Source organism: Temnothorax longispinosus, chromosome 1 (assembly GCF_030848805.1).
Source record: "Temnothorax longispinosus isolate EJ_2023e chromosome 1, Tlon_JGU_v1, whole genome shotgun sequence".
NCBI classification, from domain to species: Eukaryota; Metazoa; Arthropoda; class Insecta; order Hymenoptera; family Formicidae; genus Temnothorax; species Temnothorax longispinosus.
In genome coordinates, this window is record NC_092358.1 from 11445347 (window position 1) to 11467902 (window position 22556).

The 22556-nt window shown below is 40.6% G+C and overlaps 1 protein-coding gene across 1 annotated transcript in view; it reads right to left on the bottom strand.

Annotated features, from left to right (window-relative positions):
- The window catches only part of Twin (CCR4-NOT transcription complex subunit 6-like twin), a 52436-nt gene extending 35615 nt beyond the window's left edge, over positions 1 to 16821 (bottom strand). The window contains exon 1 of the mRNA XM_071769516.1: positions 16748 to 16821. The gene's annotated coding sequence lies outside the window, so the exon portion shown is untranslated. The remainder of the gene's footprint in view (positions 1 to 16747) is intronic.
- Positions 16822 to 22556: the final 5735 nt, after the last annotated feature.

The window sequence follows — 22556 nt, forward strand, 5'->3', positions numbered from 1 at the left end:
GCGAGATTTATCTTGCCTGACCTTTCCTCTTCCCGATCCTTCGCGCAGAACGGACGCGAGAAGGACGTGTATCAGGCTTAGGTTTAATAATAGGAAAATAGGTCGATCTGTCGGACGTTTATGTTCGGCATTCTCGAGATTCTCTCTTGAAATATCCTCCAAGTTTCAAGAATAATCTCGTTGTTTCTAGACTACAGGAGAGTTATTTACGACGCGGGAGAAGTTTCGCAATCTATTCGGTGGTCGTTGCGCGAAATCTTCCCGGGAGAGGCGAGAGATCTTTCGCCGATATTTCACCGAGGATCTGTTCGCAAATAACTCGTGGACATTCCTACTTTTTCCCCATTAAAATGGAGTTGTCTTTCGCTTAGCGTTACGAGAATATTTAAATACACGTACGAAGGGCACATATGCATAAAAATACAATATTTGCGTAAGTAAAACGAAAAATTAATATTTCAAAAGAAAACGAAGACGAGGAAAATAAAACTAGAGCGATACATTTAATTAATCAGAAAATATAAAGTTGGAATTAACGACCGTGGCTAATGTAAGTGCGAATGAGACTTTTTGTAATGGGGAGGACATACGGGACGCATGTAAAGTACGTGCCACGACGTTGCATAATACATATAATGTAATAACATGTTTTTCTTATGCAGCGAAGCGTGAGCAATTTGCAGTCACTTTCCACTGATTATCGTCATTAAGTTGCGTATTATCTTGCGCGCGCGCGCGGATGACCAACTCAATCGCGCCGCACCGTCCATCCGAGATTAATCCGAACGCTTTTCGAAGCTCGTAACACGTCGCGTTACAATCATGCGTGCCAATCATAGCGTCGCTGCCGCGGGCACGTAGGGGATTAATCGGATGGGAATAACTCGTGCGCGATGGCGTTGAATGCGCGCAAAAACGAGGAATCGAAACGGTTCTCGTCGGCGTCGGGGGGACTTTCCGCCGTCATAATCGAAAACCCGGGGATTTCCGTGCGCGTTAAGTGTCAACGAGACGTTTCGCCGGTAAGCCTCAATTACCACGGCGATTTTACTCACAATCAGATCTCAGCGCGCAGGATATCTGCTGCAATGTGAAGCACCAGAGGAAATGGAGAATCCGCGCGTTTAATCTGTTTCTCCAATATCTTCGTAATTTCACGTGTGGCTATTTGCTTCTTTTAACTCGTTATAATTGACAAAAATTTAAAAAAAACAAAGGAGTAAAGAAATTAATCGAATACACGTTCTTCCCTAAAATCGATATAACTGCACTTGACACGTCGGGAGAGCGAAGTATCCAAAATGCCTACCCTCCTTTCCTCTCATAAGATTTTTCGCTCTCGCAATTGCCTCGTTTCGGGCAAGCTTGTCATTATCCGCGCAATATTTTGCGCTCAGAGCGATAAGAGCCGCGCTCGAGGAGAAATTCGGAGATCATCGTATCGGCGTATCGATTGATCTCGATAAAATATCTGCCCCGCGGGGGCAGAGAGAAGCGGGAGGTGGGATGAAGGTGATACTCCGACGAGGGTCGCCGGCGAAGATCTATCTCGACGCGGAGGGACACGGGATAGAGAAAGAGAGAGAGACGAGCGTAAAGGGGTAGAGGGGCGGGAGCTGGGAGGATCGTAGAATTGAAACTGAGAATTCTATTTCGCTCCCTCGGGAGCCGCAGGCGAGAAGATAGAGATAGTGCCCCTGGGAGCATCGGTGTGGGATAATATAGGCGACATGCGAGAAAGGTGAAGAGAGAGGAAGAAAGAGAGAGAGATCCGCGCTCGGCATGCAAAGGGGCGTATTTCACGTCGCGGTTGACGTCGCGGCGATTTATTCGACGTTGTATTTCTGGGTTCAATGAATTTAAATGCGTACAGCTTAGGACGTAGAACGTCGCGGTACCTAAGAGCGGCCGCTCCTGAACGTTGATCCTGAATTTCTATCACGCACGCACACGCGCGCGCGCATGTGCGCGCACGAGGCGAGCGTTTTACGCGAAATTCGAGCGGAGATCGCGATATTCGCTATCATTAATTGTATAGAATCCGCGACTTTAATATTCACGGTAGACTCCTGACGATCCCTAAACGTATACAGCGAGCGTAAGCCTCTTACCAATGTGAATTATGAGATGAGTATCTGTTCAAAGTTGAGCCATCAACCCGAAGAGATCGTGAGATTGCATAATTACATATACGTATATTAATTTCCACGGTCCGGGATTCTCCCTTCCTGGACAGCTGCGACGACCGTAAGCTCTTTACAATGTGAATTATGAGACGAGCGCCTATTTTATGAAGTTAATTCCAAGATAAGATAAAAGACAGAAAGATATATTATATTTATTACGCACGACTAATAAATGTATATACGAGCGCGTAAGAGATACCTGGACGAGAAGTTTAGTAATTATATCCTTTTTGGACATCGCAATCGATCGCGTCGAATCCTTACGCGGGGCACAGAAATCTCACGCGCCGCGGGTCCACGCGGGAGAGAAGGCAGGAACGCGACAGAAGCGCGATTACAACTGTACGATTCACTGTTCGTAGCGGCATAGATATGCGCGGAAACAATTACGCCGAGACCCGTCCGTCGTCCGCATTCCGAGTCTTACAGACCCAATTAAGATCTCCCGTCGAGACGCGATACGCGCGAGACGGCCCCGTCGTAATTTCCCCCCGGTGCAACGTGTTCGAGCTTCTTCACTTCGTGTTCGCTTATCGCGCGCGCCGGAGACTCACTCCTCTCTCGTCTCTGTCCTTTTCTCCCTTTTACACGCTCGTTTCCCTGGAACCTTCACGCCGTCGCCGTCATGGGAAGCGATCCGCGCTCTCTAAACTCGCTCGCCTTAATAATTAACGTCCCGCGAATTGAGACATCTCGATTTCGCGAATTGACGTGCCGATTAAGCGAAGGAGCATCTAGAGACGATTAAAACGACCGGAGATGCGCATTTATGAAAGGAAGAATATATAGCGGGTTTCAATTTGGTTTTGAAACGTTAAATGAACGGATGGCTCATACATAAGATATTTCTTTGACTTCATCACTAATTCCGAAAACTCAAAAATGTTTCTCTCCTTTTAAACTATATTAAATTATATGTAATGTAATAAAAGAAAATATAATTTAATTTATCTAATCTCCGTTTCGTTAATTTTTTGCAATAAATAATCATGTCTGCAGCAACTTGGATGAGAGTTAAGCCGAGGCTCAATCCTGACGTTTTTAAAGCGGACTCATTTTACGACTTGAGAGAAGACTGTTAGAGCTATTACAGTCGCGACATTTTTAATTTATGCGCGCTTTTATTTTATTTAGGGATATGCATTTAATCTTCCTTCTTGAGTCTCGGCCGTGGTACACGCGCGTATATTAAAATTTTCTTAATACCATGCCTGAAAATTTCACAAAACAGTTTGCGGCCTCGTGTCTCCTTAATCTAGAAATTGCTCCGTCATGACGCTTTTTATCAAGCCCACGGAACCGTATAATTCAAGCGAAAATAAAACAGAGACTAAATCCGCACGCCCATTGTTGTGTACCTTGTTCCTATCTTTCTCGTTTTATTGGAATTACAATTTTCACCGTGTCCTTATTCAATAATGTAATCGCTAAAATTTAATCTTCCTCGGTGATCGTTCACGATATTTATTCTCTTTGATGTGGCTGAGTTGTGAGAAAAATTTTATGTAATTACGTTTGTTTATTACTCGGCACATAAGAGCATCGAAGACAACACAATAATCGGCACAAAGAAAGTCGATATTTTTTTTTATTTAACCTAGTTTTACCGTTTCCTTTTAAATTGAGTCTTGAATTAAATGAGAGTTGATCTAATGATCTATTTACAGTCCTGAAATATCGAACTCGCGAAACTCCCTCAAGATTTAATTAACTTAAGAACCGCTGACGATTCGACGTTATTAATTTTAAAGAAAATTTAACGTTAATAATTTTATTATTGATTAATAATAAAAAGACATCGGCAATCTATATTGGCAACATCCTGTGTACCTACAACTGCAGTGCTGCTTCGCAGTGGTTTCGCGGTGGTCTTACCGAGTGTAATCGATTACAGCAAATTGACAGCGTTCGTTAATCATACATTCAATTAGATATTTTAATCGCGGCTCGTGACTCGGCCGATGTTATTTCTACATAATCACCGTTCATAAATATCCTTCGCCGAGTCGGACGGGGAAGATCGTCGGGGCACATCCCTTTTGAGATCTGCACAAAGCGAGAACTGCCCGAGTGCGAATCAATGAGAGGAAACTATCGACGTGTGCATCCTGCGACATGCGTGCCCTTAATTCCCATCTGGCAACACTGACAATTCCCCGGTATGCTGATCGCGCGTAATTACGCGCTGTCTACCTTATTAAAGGGCTCGCCTCGTTGCTGCGAAGGAAACGAATGGCTCGCCTAGCATCAGCGAAAATTATTATATGCGCTCAGTGCCGTGATTATAACGTGGCGAAAGTGGTATCCATCTGGGAAGAGATCTGTAACGAGCGTCTCTCCTCATATAATCTTCGTCTAAAAGAAATAACCTTTTAATTAATTAGAATTTTCTTGTCCCCACCTGATAATAACGTTTGTTATCTTTGTGAGAGTGGAGGATTTGTATATATAAAAATCTTCCTTAACAAAAAATTAAATCGTAACAGTAGATTATTTAAAAAATAGAGAACTTGTACTTTCTCAAAACATAAATGTGAAGTCTCAAGGAAAATTTTGATTAAATGGACGCAGTTCTGCAATGCGGAATCAACTCCGAAACCTTTCTTCTCCGCTAGAGTAAATTTCGCATAAATACTAGAAATAAAAATTCTGCGCCAACGGTATCTTAAATATAATGACCGAACTATAATCCTCCTCAAATGCAATTCCACTATATGCGGAGAAAACCTCCTGTCCATGTAAAATATTATATTAGGACAAAATAGGAGAGCGCTTGGCACTTGGTTCCTTATTGCATAACCGCGCGTATCCAAATTATTAAAATTTCTCATAATACATTGCTTATACGTGCTCTCGTTACGTACGAAGTTACAAAGGAGAGATTCAGCCATGTTTGAATTTACGGGATGCGCGAGCCAGTTACAATTCTAGTTACGGCTCTGCAGTCATAGAATTAATATAAACGCGAGCGCGGAAGGCCCCCGATACGATAAATTGTATCGCGTGTAGTCCAATAAACTTTAATTGCGCGCCGATTAAAATACGGGTTCGCTTTTTACCGACGGTAATTACTGGCTCGACGGTAATTTGTGGCACGCACTCGGCGGACACATCGTAGGCAGTTGCGAGGCCAGAAATGGAACACACATTCCCGGCTATACGATAAACAGACAGACGGAAGCGTTTTCCGCGATACGGATGTCTCTCACCCGTGTTACAAACGACCCCTGACAAATCGCGATAAGAGTTACTCCGGCGGCCTCGATAAAATGCGTTGAATTGTTACCGAATAGCGGATTAAATACCGGGACGCGAGAGCCGCCGCGCCGCGCGCCGGTCGGAGCGCTCGTCGTATTTGTTGCGTCATACTCCCGTTGCGATCCGCTTTTTCTCTTTTATGTGCATAACAATTTTTTTTAATTTTCCGAGATTTTATTTTCACACACGCACGCGAGCTAACATTTTTCGCGATAAAAATATATGACAAAAGTGTAACGAACAAATAGTCATTCAGTGGTTCTCAATTTTGTTTTATTCTCGGTTCTTCGACGAGCTTCTGACTCTTCTCTGTCTTTTGTAATAATAAAAAATGCAAATGGTCTTATTAAAAATTTAATTTCTGAAATTTTTTTAGAAACTAAAAATAGAAATGTTGTAATGTCTTAGTACTATATATACAAGTACTATACTCCTTTGTTTATAGAATTGTTTTGAATAATCGATGATACAATAATGAATTTGTAAAATCTTTTCCGTGAAATATCAAACTAATGCCTTTTTTTCTTTCTTTTTCAAGCTGACGATGACAAGCCACAATATCAGCCGATATTTATTGCCGGTTATCATCAGCTAAGTAAGCTGGAAAAGTTTCAACGGCTAACAATAAGGCTAAAGTAGTTCGTCCTCTTGTCAGAACTCGGAAAGTTTGTAAAGTTGGGACTTTAAAATGCAAATTTTTATAAAATTGATATGGCATTTGATTGTCTACATTTGTTTATAAATAATCATTTTTGTCCACCTTACAAATAAATTAAAAATGAATAAAAGAATAAATTTCATCATGAGCACCCTTAAGTGTGTTTCTAAAAATTATATATGAATTCTGATTGTCCATATTTGTCCATAAATAATCTTTTTTTTTCCATTTTCTAAAGAAATTAAAAATAAACAAAAGAGTTGAACAAATTTCATTATAAGCATTTCTGCTTAGTGAGTTCTTTTGAATTTATATATGGATTCCCATTGTCCACTATTTATTCATATTTATCAATAAATAAATTTTTGTTTTTTGTTTACCAAAAAATTCAAAATTAACAAAAGAGTATAACAAATTTTATCACAAAGACTTCTAAGTACAATTTTGTAAAATTATATACGAAATTCGATTGTCCGCAATGTGTTCACAATTTGTCTATAAACAATTGTTTTTTGTCCGACCTGTAAGAGGGGTGATAAACAAACAAACAAAAATTGAGCCAATTTTGTCATACATATCTCTAAATGCATTTTTAAAAATTATGTACAGGTTTTGATTGTCTAAAATTTCTTTATAAATAACCGGTTTTTGATCATTTTGCAAAAAAATTACAAACAAATAAAATATCTAGCAAATTTTGTAATAAGCATTTCCTTTAATACAATTCAATTATGCATTAATGCATGTACTGTTCTTTCTCATAAACTTCTTATTAATTATATACGAGCACAACATATCATTTAATTACTAAGCATTGTTTTAAATATGTTTTGTATAACTTACACATATATTAAAATTATTAAAAACATTACAGCGTAGAATTATGTTTACATTTCTTTTAACATAAATCATGTATTGAGATAAATTACATTTTGTTAGATGTATTCAAACGGAATAAAGACGAATAATCTAACAATTAAAAAAATAAATATTAAATAATATTTTATTTAATTGAGAAAGACAATGTTGTTCAGACTTGGGGGTCCTTATAATGAAATTTGTTCAACTCCTTTGTTTATTTTTAATTTTCTTGCAAGTTGGACAAAAAACGATTATTTATAAACAATATGGACAAATGGTGGGCAAAAGAAATTCATATATAATTTAAAAGAAACACATTTTTAGGGATGCTCACGATCAAGTTTGTTATTTAATTTCAGACTTCCAAAATGGTCAAAAGATTTACCTTTTAAAAAGATTATTTCTTTAAAAATTAACAATCTTGCGAAAATTCTATTACGTAGACTAATCATAGACTTCATCTGTATATCGTGCGTGTGATTTTATATTTATTAAGAAAATCTTTACTTTTTATAGAATATTGAGTGTTCCGGAATACAAGACCTGAGCTTAACATGGCCTAAGTTTAAAATCAAAATTAAAATAAAACCGATTATAAAATGCTACTAGATTGTATCCGCAAAACAAATTGCTTTGAGACGTTAGCAATATTCTCTTCTTTAAAGAGCTTCCGTCATAATTATAATTGAAACACTTTCCAATCTTCTTCGCGCATCAATAACGAATACCCGTAATGGAAGGCTTCGGGCGGAAAGGACTGATCACGAGAGGCATGAAAAATGCAACACTTTATCGTTCCCTTCACTTTTTTTTCTCTTTAGACTCTCGCGGATAGAGAAGGTAGAGGAGGAAGAGCGAGAAGGGTGAGGGAGGGGGAAGGAGAAAAGGGATCGACAAAAAGGGCTCTCGTCGAGGGAAACGCTGTCGCTCGCGTTTTCCGCCTTTATCCTTCACATGTATATTCTCCTTTGTCAGCGACAGTTTAAAGATACACCGTGCTCCGCCGTACGCAGAGACGGGGTACGTCAATATTGAATCACACGCGCTCGGGCTTGGCTTTTAACGTAAGTCACGTTTACCGGGATCCCAAGAGGTAACAGACAAATAGTTCAGAACGTCACTATTCTTCGTTTTCTCCCGCATACGCCCTCCTCCTCCCTTCCTCCCGCTCGCGCTGACTCGCGTGTATCCCCTTACTTTCTTTGTATCAACCACCCCGTGTACGAGGGCGTGAAGCTTCGTATTTATGAGATTACTCTCGAAAGGGTCGATCCATTTTCAGAACGCGCCGCGTGGCATACCATAGTACCTTATTATCTAAAAATCCGGGATAGGGTACGGCTTTCCGATTATATAGACGTGCGTTTTTATCGATTCCTCCCTCGCCTCCCTTTCCCCGTGGGAGAATCCAGCCGAAGTAGGTATCGCGTTCGGGGTGGGGTACACCCCCGGAAGATTATGCGGACATTTAAATTCGGCACAGCGGGATCGCGATAACGCGCAATTTGCAACTTCTTCGAGTGTAATCTTGTCGTCTGACGATTTGAAAATATAAAAATGTATATTTGGGGAAGGAATATCCGTTGATATAACGATGTTGACGTAATCGACGAAAGTCGACTGTAATATCTGTTATTCTATAAATGTATTATAACTTTATGATTTCCTCCCCGCGCGCCTTATCTTCAAAATTTATTATCCACTATTAAACGATATTAAATTTCCATCGAAGCTGTCTTTTTCAGCTGTGTTTTATCGCGACATACGATACTTAATGTCGGAAATGCATAATGCATTGCTCGTTGCACATCAATCGGGAAAAATTATGCATCCTTTCCGCCCGACCGCTATAAAGCGATAAAAGCACTGAATTCGAGGAAGTACTCGTTTCCGAGGAACGAAATTCGGAATTGGTCTCGTCGGAGGAAGGCATGCGTTTCAGGCGGATAATAATCAAGAAATCAAACGGAAAATGTGGAGCGGACATGGACCTCGCTCGGCGATTTGGCAATAGGCGATCGACTGAACGATTTCTTTATCTCGTGAGACGACCTCCTTCGTCGGGATCAAACTTCCCGAAATCCTATTCCCGGAATCACGGACATTGCTTGGAATGAGTTCAAGAAGTAATCCCTGCATTACATTCATATTGGCACTTTATACGAGTGTCTTTTCTGCGAAAAAAAAAGAAACGTTGTTTCGATATCGCTCTTTTATAATATCTCTCCTCGACAATATTAAATACATTTTCACGCAATTGTCTGTAATTACTACTGTTTGATGATTAATAAATATCCGCCGAGCTTATATTGTGCATTTACGCCGCCGTAAAATAAACGCTATCGCGAATACCGCGATTCAAGTCCACACGCTGAATGTCGGCGATATCATACTTGTACTCGGTACAACATAGGATATCCCCTTACCCTGATATCGAGACTGTATTACGAAATGGCCTTATCCTACGAGAGAAATATATTTCGTATATCTACTGCTATATCTAGGTAGTAGGTACCGCATCGGCAGTAACTCCCGGTAAGTCGGGCTAAGCCGGCGTATCGAATCCGCGGGAATAACTGCGCACAGGTGTAAACTCATAGCTATTCTATAGGTATGCTATCATTGTTTGTGTAATTCCCCCTCGCGATCTGAGAACGCCCCGGCTTCGCGAGAGATGTATTTTCGCTTTGTCGCGGTTTCATCGTCGATATATTTAATAAACGCATTCGACTTGCGAAGGCGCGGTTCAAAAAGCGATATCTTCTCTTCCGCGGTAAGGTAAATGTACAAATGCCTGGACACATACCTATGTCTGGACATTTTTATCATTTTAGTCCTTAAATAAGTTATAACGCAAATTAAAATCAAAGAATCAAAGATAAAAATATTTTTGTATTATATTTTTATCTTTGATTTTAATTCACGTTAAACGGTCTTAACCCTCAGTTACCTTACGTTTTCACTGCCCGTTGTTACCTCACCAGGGTCTGAGAGACCCCTGTCGTCTTCTCCAGCTTGTATCTTTAAGACAAATGCATCAATTTGACGTCTTTTTTTTTAATCGATACATCTTTTAAGGTAGTTCGATGATGAAGGGCCGAAGTCAAAACAATGTTTATAATTTTTTTATTTTTATGCTTATAAAAAAATAGAATAACGCATCGCAAAGCTTCGTAACGACGTAAAAAGACCATTAGTAAATAATTTTTACGTTGTAGAATAATATTTTGCCTGAAATAGATTAAATAAAGTGTGTGTTAACGCGTCGCTTGACTGTAGTTTTCAACTTTAATTATTATTTAAAAAAACTACGGTGGATCGTGTTCACCTTCAACTATAGGCTTCCTCACAGTGTCCTCTTTCCATCGATATATATTGTTCAGACATTTTTGGCAAAAGATTTTTCGCAAACTCGTGTTATTCATAGGAAAATAACCTCTTTTTCTATTAGACCAATGTTAAAATCATTAAAATCACCTAATTTTAAAATTAAATATCTTGAGAACGAGACGGTGAATTATCTTTTTTCTGGGCTTAATCGATTCAGAAAAGTTCCTTTTTTCGATATAAAAAATAAAACCTATCACTTTTGGCAAAAGTTGTTCATCATCGAACTACCTTAAAGATCTACAAGACTGTGTAAGTTAGATTATTCCAAATTAAAAAATGTAAATGTTATTTAAAAAAAGAAAACTTGTTTTTCTGAAGAAGCGAAAAAATTTGATTTTTTTTTAATTGACGTAGTACTGACTAAAAAAAGATTCAAGGGTTTTATGGACGTTTTAAAGACCCTGTTTTAACAACGTGCAGGATCTCTCAGACCCCGGTGAGATAACTGATGAGAGTTAAGTGTCCCGGCATTTACCTTAAACATCCTTCCGATGATCATATGAGCGTATTAGATTGGCGCAAAAATAACGGTCGATTTTATTATACACTTTCTCATTGTCATTGCCAAATTGGACGTTTACGCTTTCGCTTCGCCGAACCTTGCAAAAAGATAAATGAAAATCGCGATGGTAGGGAAATATACCAATTTATCGTTCGGTAGCCTGCCACTAACAAGACGTCCGAGATATAAATCTCCCATACGGGACAAAAAGAGAAAAACGCGCGGAACTACCGTCTTCATCAAATCGCAGCTCGTCGTCCGGGTTTCTTTTCGGCAGCGGCTTAACCCGACCGCGCGCGGTCATACTTCACGATCGGTGACGGGGACGACGGACGCTAAGCTTCCGGGATATTACGAATTCATTCGCGGCTATATCTCGGACTATCAGGAGCACGCGGCGAAGATACGTCTTCCGGGGTACGGAACGATCTCGGTTTCCCTGGGTCCCCGGCCCGTAATCCGGGAAAATGGATGAAGACACTCTAGAGTTCACGAACGTGTCTTTGGGTTGTAATGCGCCCGAGGGAAGCGAGAAATATCAAGGAAGCGTTGTAAATTTTAACAAAAATTTTTACAAAATCATTTGTCGTCCACATCAAACAATTCTACAATTCTATAATGCATTCTTAAGTAACAAAATCATCGCAATAAAAGAAAAAAGTTTGCTTTTAACAAAGTTAAGTTAAAAAGAGAATAATATATGTCCTGTAGATCTGAATGCTTGTTATAATAATATTCCTATGATTGCAAATTTAACAGAGGTACATGTTATTATAATTATACATGATAGATAAATATTACACAATATTCGTGTAATCGCGTTTTCGATTTTTGTTGCTAATCGCATTCAAAAATTAAATTTTTGAACAACCGCGCGATCTGTGTAATTCTCATTCCTTTCCCCCCGATGCATGCCGCGATGGTTTATTCAAGTCCTCTCGCATCTCCCTTATGCGAAATCCGCTCGGTATAGCGAGCGAGTGTAACCTGAGGCGAATGGCATTCGGTGTCATATTTCAGAATAATGTTCGGGCTCTTCAGCGTGGAAGAAGGGGGCTGCCGAGCTCGTGTTATACATGGCGGCGGCATACTAATGCAGCGATCGCGCCTCAAGGCCGAAAGGGCGTCGCGCGGAATTTAAAGGTCCATTTTTGCGCAACGTCGGATATGTTGTGATACGCGTGTGAACGCGACGGTGTAACTACGGCAGCTCGACTCGCAACATTCGGTCCCCATTGTAATATACATAGTGCTACAGGAAAGCCGACAAAACGAAACGAACTTTTATTTAATAAGAAAATGCGACAAATAATTTAGATAATAATTACCTAGCTATAATAAATATTCGATAATATGACGAACGAGATGAAGGCAAAAATCACTGAAATCGCTTATAATAAATTTTTTATGTAATTATATCTTTTATAATATTAACTTAATATCAAAGAGCTTTCTAAATGCGGCCGACAATTTCCAGGTGCATATATAACAAGCACGTTGTAAAAAGAACCGAGCGCACCGCGGAGAAAACGCACGACGCTGTGCGGATATTTTCCTCGCAAGGATACTCTCATATTTGTCTAACCGTTTCCTCGTTTCTGTGTATAACAAGTCGAGCGACATTACGCCGGGAGCGTAATTCGTATCTTCTTTCGAATAATTCGCGAACTTGTAACAATCCACCCGCTCTCACCGACCGACCGACCGGTTGCTTGCATTCCGCGTTCTCCCGTGCCGGAAGCGGCGATGTAATTTGCATCATCCGGAGTAGTTTTGAAAGTTTTAACGAGAGAGACAGAGCCGCTTGTATAGTTGGCGGCGGCCTCCCCCGAACTTCTGTACACTTCCGCAATTGTTACACGATTCTCTTTCGACTCCCAATGCTTCACTTAAAGTATTTCCTTTCCCCTTCTTATGTCTTTCCCGTCTTTCCTCATTTCCGGAACTAAGGATATTGTTATACTTTCCTGTATACTTGCACGGAAACACTCGTAGGCTCGCAATGTACGAAAGCCACGGTTACCTCGCGATATTCCTATTGAATATATATATACCACAACAAAAAAAAACTGAAAGAAAAAATGGTTTGTTCTTCCTTCCCCCTAAAAAAAAGGAGAATATTTACCACCAAATATCTTCTAAAAATATTTTTTGCGGCAATATAAACACCGACAACGGCAAGACTGGCATTTGAAAAAATATTCGCGCAAAAATAATCTCGCTATATACAGGCCTATCTCTCGCGTTTCGCGGCCATCGGGCGAAAATGTTTTTTTGAAAACTTCCTCGCCTAGTGCTGGCAAAAGGTGACAGAGGAAGAAGACAGACAAAATATTATGTGACAAGTCGAAAAACACCGTACTCGATCCTACGTCTCCTGCTCCAAGAGATGTCTATCAAGTTTTCGCATCGCTTTAGGGCGGGAAGGAATAACCAGGTATGACGAGAACGCGCTCGGTGCTCGGTTAATTGAAGATTTGCTGCCGCGGATGGTGAATGATGGGGCTATGGATGGGGTGACTTTTGTATTCCCCGGGAGCGGACATATTTTTCCTTTCTTCGAGCCTCTCCTCCGCCTTCGCTTTTACACGGCGCGTCGACTTTCCTCCGCGAGAGCTCAAAGCTTTTATTTTCTCCGTTGAGTTTTGCAGCTTTCTCTTTGTTGCCCGTATTTCTACCCACCGCTGACTATGTGAAAGCGCGTTGAACACAATCTTTCCGACAGCAATATCACGACAGGTAAAAGAAGCGAGGTAAAAAGCTTTGCCATTAATATTATAGTATTTTATATAAATGAAGCAAAACCGGATCTAGTGAAAGGCAATTAAAACTTAACGTGTGCGTAGATACTAGATATCAAATTTAAGAGCGGTTCTTTGACAAAAGAATTTACGAGAATTAAATTAAATCAACACTTGTAAAATATATAAAATAATGAAACATATAAAGCTATTCTCATCATATAGCTATATTTCCACTAATTGTAAATATTAATTGAAGATAAAACAGAGTGCTTTATTAAAATAAAAAGAATGTAAGAACGTACTATATAAAAACGTACTATATAAAAAAAGTACCGGCGAGATAGCTGCGAGATAACTATAAAATGAGAAACAGCCGGTTCGACATTCCGTAAAGATTATCGCGCCGATTCGACTTCGTTAATTTTCTCGGTACGTATGTCACGAGGCTTATCGCGAAGCGCAACATCTCGCGATAAGCTTACGGACGCACGCACATTGTACATTTCTGTCACTCGTCGGACAGACGCGGTTTTTTTCTCGACGCGCGCTTCTTGCGATGCGACGCGACGCATCTCGCGCGTCCGATCGATTCGCCGCGCGCGTAATTACGGGCCGATCGAAATAAGTCGACAACCCGGTTGCGACAACTTGTTGCAGAGGTGGGTTTACGGTGGCCGCGGCCGCCGGATAAATACGTGGGATTTCGCAAAGAAGCGGTCTGCCTCTTAAAGCCATTACGACGATGATCGATCGATCTGCCGTATCACGCGATATCTGCATAATAATCAGCAGACGGTTCTATTAACACAGAATATAATCCAGGTGTTGCTCCGTCATTCGTAAAAGAAGAATCGTGTCTCGATACCGATTGCATCTTAAACGAAAGAGAACTTGAATTTTTTATTATATAATTTTGTGGCGGCTCGAATATAAAACGAGCGAGAATAAACAAAGATATTTGTCGAGTGAGATGTTCCGCTTCTACCGCGTTAATAAATGACAGATTCTTCGGAGTAATTCGGATTGGATTATCTTTTTTTCTCGCCTCTTGAATTCGTGCCTTTTGTGAATTGTAGTTTGATTATCGACACCGTCATTGTAATATAATTACTAACAGATTGACGATGTAAAAGTATACGCAATTACAGGTTGCCTCTCAGAGGATCGTAGTAAGTAACTCGTCGATCTGCCAACGTGCTCTCGCAAGTCTTGTTTCATTAACCCAATGCGCTCGCGGAGAGCCCCCACGAATAGGTGTAACATAATTAAGCGCTTTAACTCGCGATCAGGCCCCGTCGAGAGGTGTCGGTGTAAAGAAGCAAACCTCGAATTAATGTCAGTCCAGTTGATCGCCGATGATAACACATTATCTCGTTAAGCTCCGCATCGGCGATCATTAGCGTTTCTCGCCGGTGAATAGCCAGCCGCGGGATATCGAGATAAAAGTATCAAAGACGTCTCTCGTCCGAGACGTCGAGATTAAAGAACGTGCTTCAACAAAGCGTGCAATTATCAAGTCAATTAGAGTGAAACCGCAAGATATATTCGATTCAACTTTTGCACAGAGGTTTTGCAATGAGGAGGACGTAAAATGCCTTTGCTGGAAAAAAGATGATAATAGAAAAGCAATAAAAAAAAAAGAGAAATTTCTGTGTCGTTTGATAATTCTGTGCCCTGTAATATACATGTCATTCGATGATTTCGTGCTATTGATGTGTATCTCTGTTGAATACTAAGTTGATTTTACCATTACCATATCTATCGTGCGAATTATTGACGTTCAGAGAATATTAATGCTGCTTTCATGCTGTGAATTCAGAATTACGATACACACAATTTTCATCGTATTAACGACAAATAATATGCAAAAACGAAAGCGATAAATAACAAAATGTATATCGATAATCTTGATCTTAATTGTAACTTGCTCCGCTCCTCTCTATATACTGACGACGACGATGACGACGATGACGACGGTGATTGGCAACCGGCAGGTTTTTAGAATAAATCTGGGCCTGTGTCTCGCTCCATTAAATTGCTCCATTAATGATCTCAGTGGCGGGACACGATGAGAGATCTGGTCGAGGGACTTGTCCTTACGAGCAGATCAAAGGAACTTACGCGTGTATGTCAAAGACGCGATGACAACAATCGGTTGACTGATATCACTGATCTGACTTCATAGGTGAATATTTTGTATCATGCTTTGTATCGAGAGATGCAGTAGTGTTTCGTAGAAAGTAGAAGACTATGAATAAACTTTGTTTCGATACATACCGCTTCGAAATATTTCGTAGCACTATGCCACTATGTATTCCGTTCTTAACAGATTGTAAGTCTAACAGAATTTTCAGATCACACATTAATATATGATTAATTAAGAAATTTTTTTTAGGATAAAGTTTCGAAAACGGTCCACTTGGCACTTCTGATTTCGATAAAACTTGTTTTTGGAACTCCACCCTTTTCTAAAATAATAATAATCGCGATAAATTATTTTTCAATCAAGCTAGCGTCCGATTTCTTTTCCCGAACACTTAATAATACAACAGTGGTGTATAATAATATAACAGAGGTACGTTAAATGCGTGTGTGTGTGTGAGGTTTCGGGTTGACGTTAATCTAACGGATTAGGTCGATGCAAGTCCGCATCTACGGGAGGTACGGAACGCGGAAATTATGGGCAATTTCCTTGTTCGAGCAAAAGAGCGATTCTAATCGAGTGAGAAACACATTACAACCCGCAGACACTTGTGCGCGATACTATGGACTTTGATACTATTCTTGTGCATTAAAGTGAAAACTCCCGAAATAATAAAATGAGACGGGCGAAACGAGATCGTAATCGAAGACCGGTAGATCGTTGGAAAAATTCTTCTTTTTTTTCCTACCTGCAACGACGCGGGATGAGAAGCTCTTATTTATGATAAAGTGTATAACAAAAGTGCCGACGTACTTACTATACAAGCGCCAATGTAGTAGTGGCCGCAATAAGAGATAATCAGTATTTAACGAGTTCCTACGTGGAATTTTCTTCCCCATTTTGCGCATTAATTACAGCGTAGAACGTATGTTGCTTAGTTAATGTAATGCATAATGAAATTAGTAGGAATAAGTAGTAATAACGTAACAACATTATATGTCTCACGAGTGTTCCTGCCTTGAGTGCTGTCGCAAAAAGATCAATTCTCCACGTCGAGAAGTTTCTCAATGGCTTCTTACCTGCAACAGAAATCAAATGCGTTGTTAATTACGAATAAAGAGGAAATATGCGAGTTAATTAATTAATTTCGCGATGTCTTATTTAACTTCTGATCGACTCGACGAGCCTTTAATAATGCAATTAAGATTAAGGTCGCGAATTTTTTAAGACACTCTGTACGCAATAATCCCAAAAAATGGCGTGTCTTTTGACCTTCGGTTTTCGGTTCGGTTAATTTTACTTAAATTCGGAGACGAATTCGTGACAAGATCTCCGAAAGGCATTCACTTCGGGATGCCGTCAGATCAAAGGTAATCTTTCTTCTTATCAGGGACGAGTAGCAGTTATTAGATCACGAAGTTTCACCGCGATTGCTGACTCGAGATCGTTTGCGCGACGGCGATTTCCTACGGAATTTAAGCGGCGGTAGATAAAATCCCGGGCTGGAACAAAGTACGACGGGGAGGTTGCCTTTGAGCCCCCGGGGTTGGCTGCTGAGATAACGGCCCAACATACGACACAGTACGTTTCTCTCTTCAGCCACGAAATGCATACGCCGGCGAGCAAAAACGTTCGCGATGAAAATCGCGGAAATGTAGTTTGGCATAGAAAGACTGTCTGAGAGATAGAAAAGAGGGATCGCGGATAGGAGTATAGTACTATCAAATTACCTTATTATATGTTAACAGAGATAAGTACATTTAAAAGAAAGAGAGAGATATATATAAAAGCACATTTGATAAAACTTTCTAAACATGAGCAATTTGAATATGAAATAGGACAATAAAAAGTTACGAACAAATAAAATATAAAATATATTAAAAATTATAAAATAGTATGTTAATAAAAATATAAGCGCGCGCTTCTTGCTTTTCAATGCACATTATAATGATTAATATATTATTTATAGAAAATCAATACATGTATCATCGTTACTGTATCATTTGCGTTCATTTGACAATATAACGTGACTATATAAACATGGAGCTCCCGTGTCATAATAATGCGTCCCCAAGTTTAGTACATCATCTTTCATAAAACGAAAATTTCGCAAAAGCAAGAAGAAAGAAGACGCGGGGCTTGTTATCTTGTTATGCGTTTACGAAGCCAAATAGAAAACTTTCAGGGATAAAATCTAAAGTGAAATGATAAGAAAGATTCGACGTTTTTCCGCGACATAAAGAAGCTTGACGAGCTACGATTGGACGAGGCTAAGAAGATCACCATTTATTCCGGTCGACAATAGGAAGAGCGCCGGGCTCCCGGTAGTCCCTCTCGCAAGAGGGAAGGGTCGATGTATCGACCGTGCTACGGCGAATATTTGCATAAGAAACGGAGCTTCAAAAGCCGAGTTTCAACTTCCTTCTTCCTGGCGAATCGACGAGCGATTTTCCCCAGACATTAATGGCACGACGCCAGGTCGCGGCCTATAGATAATCGATACTGCCTATCATGTTGTGCTCTTGGCGTCGTGCGCAAAAAAAGAAATAAAATAAAAAGAGAGAGGACAGCATCCCCGATGTGCCGGGAATAGGAAGAGCCATTCCCTCGCTCACCCTCCTCTACCTTTCCCGCCCCCAGGGGAAAATAGAGAGTGGAAAAAAGGAAGAGGGCAGGATCTGGACCACGTCGATTTTTCCAACAACAGCAATAGGAGGAGGCGTGCGGGTATCCCGCTGCCGTTCGCAAGCGGCGTATCCAATAATTCACGTGGCAGCGCACGACCGCCGCTCGGCTCGCTTTGTCGTCTCGCGGGCGCGATTTATGGCCCGCGTCGGCCCGGCGTTTTGTAAGGTAAACTCGCCTCTTTCGGGCGCAAAAGGCCGGGGCGTTGCGTTTGGTAAACGCGAGCCCGCACATGTCATTGACGCAGCGTTCGGGAGCGCGGAACGCGAACCGTGGCGCAAACACGTGTCGACGAGAATTGTACAGCGTTCGCTTTTTCGTATCTAGTTACGCGAAGAGGAAGATCTGAAATTTGTTCACATGCCGTAAAAAAAAAGAAAAAAATGTTTTACACGCTAAATTTTGGCACCAACAAGTTGAGATTATAACGAGCAGCATTGTGCTATTTTAGCGCGAGTACGCGGCGCCGAATTTTATCGCCCGCTGCAAAACGGATGTAAAGAATTGGGCAGATCTATCCCCGGTGGATTTTAACGTGAGAAAACGACTGGCCGGACTATCAGATAAACTCGGCCGAGTTTAGCAGGCTGGGCATATCTCATTGTTCTAATCTCGGACATCTGACCGCATCTACGTTTCGACCTCCCCATCTCTGGCTTATGCGCCGAGCATTACGTTAAGGACGTCGTTCCGTCGGCGATCTATGGCCCCGCTTTAATATCTTATTACCGCGGATGAAGAGCTTCAATTCCCGGGGAATAATTTCCCCACCTCGCTCGCGCGCGCGCGTGCTTACGTATATGTGTGTGCGTGTGCGACGCTTAGGATCGGCATTATGGCGTAAATTGTGCGGCTTTCTACGGAACGGTGGATACCCAACGCGGAGATAATTTCCGTCCGCTTATCGCCGGGCTAGTCTCATCTTTATTTCATGAACCACGCGCAAGAGAGATATACATGTACATACTTATTTTAATTTATTTATTCCAGCCGGTTCATCTTAATTCATTTTTATTTTCGGATTACATTATAAAATGAAGTAGCGCGGTAATGTTGAAACGTAGCCAGAGATATTATACACAATATTCCTCGGAGATACTCGAGATATGAGAAATGATAATCTGAATTATGAACTGCGAATGTGATTTGAGATGTAAACTACCAACCATGACTTCAACGAAATACCCTGGGAAAGAAATTTACGGCAAATGCACGTGGCATTGCATTAATATCTCTCAGTAACAAAACGGAATAACGAGCGAGACGCGCAAGAGGCTCTTTTCAACTTTTAATTAATACTTACTTCCTCCAACCATCCTCCTCGTCGTCGTCGTCGTCGGTCGTCGTCGTCGTCGTTGTCGTTGTCGTTGTTGTTGTCGTTGTCGTCGTCCTCATCGTCGACGACATCGTCGTCGCCATCGCCTCGACGCGAAGTTTTAGCAAACAAAATTCATCTTTCAAAAGGATGGCAGGGATATGCTTGGCTGCAACGAGCAGTGGTCGTTAGCTTGATATAATTTCTAGCAGCAGCAGAGCAGCAGCAGCAGCAGTATAGCAGTAGCGCGGCGGTTCCGAGATAGCTCGTTTCGTTCGGGTAAAGGGAAGCTTTGAAAACAGATCAAAGTAACCGCGTTACGCTGCGCGCGGCTATTTACTTCGAGAGCGAGACCGGAGATCAATTACAGAAACGTTTCCAATGGGGGTTTCCCGATTAAATCCGCCACGGCTACGGACGCCACGCTGCACCGCTCTTGCTCGGTTCTGAATTACACTCGGAACATCCGTAAAACGACGAGCGCGATTCTCTCGCCCCGATCATTTCACGCCGGATAATAAATTGAATACGTACCGCGAGTCGAAACTTCGGGCGCGAGGATAAGCGCGGATTAACGTCGGACTCGTTACTCGTCGCCTGCTCGTCCACCCAAGTGACCCAAGATTAATTCCGCGTCGCACAGCTACGCGCGACCGATTATGTCGAAATATATCAGGTGCGTGTAATTCCGCACAATTTCTCCCTGACGGCGCGTTTCGTTAAGGGAGTGTTCTGTTGAAAGTTCGTAAAAAAAGGTATTTTTCAGAAATTTTTTGTGGGAAAACGAAAAAGCGAATAATACTATAAACTTTGCATGTTTTTTTAAGCTTATTTGAAGAATATATTTTTGTTTTTTTAGTAACAAAAATGCTCTTCTTTTTTATGTTATATGATCGTTATTTAAAAAATCTCAATTTTAACAGTTGTATCTTTGTTCGATTTTCTTCTATTCTGCATAATAAATTTTGAGATCAGTCATGGTACCTCTTATATTTAATTACCTTCCTACTTTTATGACATTTATCTGATTACATCTGATATGGTTGTTACGTTCGTTGCTCGAAATAAACTCACGGTCGTAGTGGATTAACGCAAAACCGACTGTCAATATACTGTCGAACCGCATTAATTTTCATTAGGACCGTCACTTTGGACAATTGGTAGCGGTCGAGCTATCGTGAGTATCATAACATCAACGAATATATGGAGCCGAGAGTATGCACCGATAGATGTATTATTAGATAACTATAATACACTATGATTTGTATAACAAAACCGAATTGCACGAAGGGCTATTGATAGGGTTGTTGGAGATCGCCACGTTAAACACGACTAAATCGCAGCGATCAGTTTTATTGGTCGGTAACAACTGCATGCGATGATATCTCGTGCTCGTGCGAATCGTTGTTGCGCAATTCGTCTGATCAATTAAACGCTGTAACGCGTTTTTTTTTCTCTACCGTATCGCGGCAACACGACCAAATTTTTCCGTTTTGTTTTTTACGATTTCGCCGCGCGGTTAAGTGTTTACAATCATGTCTCCATGAAGCGTTTCGTCGACGATGCATGAAATTTTGATGATCAAGTTTGTGAGGAAAAAAAACTGCGATGCATTTTTGCGAAAAATTTCAACTAGCAAATATTTGATATTGAAAATTTTTTCAATATCAAAGAGTATTGTTGGTGAACTTGGGTAAAGTGTTTCACAACCATAAATATATATGTAATGAAATCTCGTTCCTTGATTAATTTTAAGTAAATTTTACGCCGGTAGGAATTCTTTTAAAAATGTAGGTACTAATTAGATAATTAATATTAAATATAAAATAATTTTAACGTATAAAGAACTAACTTAACTTCAAATTATAAAAACATTTTTCAGAATTATATTTATGTTTGATCATTATGGAATGGTCCTACAGTATATGAAATGTGTTACACGAACACAAGGTGAGGCTCAAGGAGAACCGCGTCAAGCTGAATGTAGGTACAAGGTAACCGGAGAGTTAATGGATCACGCGCCACAGCTCTTTAAGAGTTACGAGGCCGCTAATTTTTATGCTTATTGAGCGAACCAGCGAGCAAATTCTTGCCGAACAAAATGAGGCAATGACGAGAGTGCGTCATGCACGAAAGAAATCCTTCGGTCGTTCTAAAAAGATACATTACGTATCATTGCGCTTCGGTGACGTTAACATTTTACTTGTATCGAAGATCGAACGGGTTATGCGGAACGCAAAGAAATACGTAGAACTTTCGATGTATTATCGAAAAAATATAAAAAGAAAGATCCGCAATATAAATCATGCGGAGATATTAAAGACAATGTAAGCTTACGAAGATAAAATCAAAATTAAAAAATCTTTTTTGAAGTTTTTTACGCTCTTAGAATTTTAAATATTTTTGCTCAAATGCAAAATTATTTCTGTACTATTCCTCGTGATATTCGTTCTTTCGAAGTGGATTTCGTGTAAAGTCAAGAGGCATTCGACGTGACGTAGATGCAGTATCGTCAGTACAAAAGCCATAAACTCTCGGTTGTTGTTACGCGCTAGTACAGAGAGAGACCAACAATCGTAGTACATGCAGCCTGTGTTTAACCGACGACTACTGTTCCGGGAGAATGATACCTGAAGCACGGCTGTTAACTGCCACAGACACGCGTTCTAACGATCTCGGCAATCAAGCTGAAAGGAAAAAGAGCCGGTGACCATCCACTGACAGTTCTCGTGTGCCCTTCCTTCTGGTTGTTTGCGGAACAGTAATACGAGCTTTTGGAAAGCCTGGCAACAGTCAAAGATTGGAAGTGGAACT